The sequence below is a fragment of the Callorhinus ursinus genome, unplaced genomic scaffold (assembly GCF_003265705.2).
Source record: "Callorhinus ursinus isolate GAN/ISIS: 27379988/994484 unplaced genomic scaffold, GSC_fseal_2.0 scaffold572, whole genome shotgun sequence".
NCBI lineage: Eukaryota > Metazoa > Chordata > Mammalia > Carnivora > Otariidae > Callorhinus > Callorhinus ursinus.
In genome coordinates, this window is record NW_027397627.1 from 4,032 (window position 1) to 5,891 (window position 1,860).

The window sequence follows — 1,860 nt, forward strand, 5'->3', positions numbered from 1 at the left end:
TCTGAAAGTAATAAATGTTGCAAAGAAAGGGCCATAGTTGTGCATAAAGAAGAAAAAGTCCCTCCCCCCAAATCTTTAAGAATTTTTATAGGTACAAATCCATATATATAAGTATACGTATATAATTCTGTATATTTCATATACTTTGGATTTATTCTTTCAACTAATTTTTATTGACTGCCTATTAAGCAAGGCATCACACATACAATAAGGGATAAAAAAGACAAAAATTCCTGCTCTTCTGAAGTTCACCTTCTAAGAGGAAGATATATACAATAAAATAAGTTAGTGTGTTTGAAAGTGGCAAGTATTTTGAAGAAAATAAGGCAGGGAAGAGGGAGAACTTTTGAATAGGGTGGTGAAGTGAGGCCTCACTGAGAACATGGCACTTGAGCAAAGATTTGAATGAAGACTGAAGGAGTGTAGGGGTAGAGCCGTACACACAGGTGAAGGAACAGTGTTTTAGGCAGCGACACCAATAAGTACAACATATCTAAGTGCCTGGTAGGCTTAAGGAATAAAAGGAGCCTGGGTGCTAGAACAAAGTAAGGGAGAGAATCTGAGGAGGTGAGTTCGGGAAGGTGGAAGGCAGGTTGTGGGGCCTTACAGACCCCTGTCAGGACTTGAGCTGCTTCTCTCAGTGAGTTGCGGATGTCAGAGGCTTTTTATAAGCAAAGTAGTCTAATAGTCTGGTGTACATTTTTAAAAGGATTCTTTTGGCTGCTCTGTTGAGAATACCCTGTAGGGCACAGAGATGAAGCTGGGATACCAGATGGTAAGCAATATTCCTGCTGAGAGATAAGAATGATTGTACAACTTCTTTTTCACCCTCACTCAGCAGTATATTATGGATAGTTGTACAACTAGCTGTAAGGCATTGTTGTTAGTAGATAATAATCTGGACTTACCAAATTTATTGAACTTTTACGCTCCTGATGTTCAGTTAGGTTGTCTGTAGATTTTACTATTACAAAAGATCTTTCAGCTCACTTCCTTGTACACACATCTTTGACATGCATTTTAGAGTATTTCGGGATCAAAGGGGATGGGCATTTTATATTCTGAAAAAGTTGCTCTCTAAAAAAGGTTTATTTCACCATCAGAAAATCCCCATTTTTTCCATGACCTAGGTACTTGTAATCTTATACATTTTTCCCAAAGGCAATTTTAGGAGGTATTGTCTAAATTATTATTTCAATAATCATAAACTAAATTTCAGTTAAAGTTTGTTTTTAATAATGGTGTGCCATAACTTTAATGAAACTATACATTCTGTTTTTTAGCTTCTCAAAGTTTTTCTGGCATCATTAACTTGGAGAAGGCTGTGATTTGCTCTTTGGCTGCCATAAGAAGATACCTCAAAGAATTTAACTTGGAAAAGGTGCTTTCCAAGCCCAAGTAAGTGATTTCTCAAAAATAAAAAAAAAGGGGGTAGAGTTATATTAAAAACATCCCCTTTAAAAAAATATTCTATTTTTCTTTTGGCTTGAAGTTCACATGCATCCATTTAGAAATAAGAGCATCTGAGACATTTGACATTACTGCCTTTTTCTTCGATGATTGGCGGACAAAAAGTCATCTTCTATTTTCTACTGTGTGTCAATGTTAAACCATATGACTGAATATAATACATCTAGCCTTAGAGTGTAATTCATTCTCTCCATAATTCAGTCTATAAAAGCAATTCTTAAATTGAATTTGGTAAGTACTGTATTCAGATAAGTTCGCCTACTAATGATAGAATAGTCTTTTTTGTTGTTTTAAGATTTATTTATTTTAGCGCACAAGCAGTGGGGAGGGGCAGAGGGAGAAGGAGAGAGAGAATAGTGACTCCTCAAGCAGACTCCCTCTGAGCATGAT

At 36.1% G+C, this 1,860-nt stretch overlaps 1 long non-coding RNA gene across 1 annotated transcript in view; it reads left to right on the plus strand.

Moving 5' to 3' along the window:
• The first annotated feature begins 1,287 nt into the window (after nt 1-1,287).
• Nucleotides 1,288-1,860, plus strand: part of LOC112813573 (uncharacterized) — an 11,664-nt gene continuing 11,091 nt past the window's right edge. The window contains exon 1 of the long non-coding RNA XR_012377389.1: nt 1,288-1,398. This is a non-coding gene — a long non-coding RNA (uncharacterized lncRNA). The remainder of the gene's footprint in view (nt 1,399-1,860) is intronic.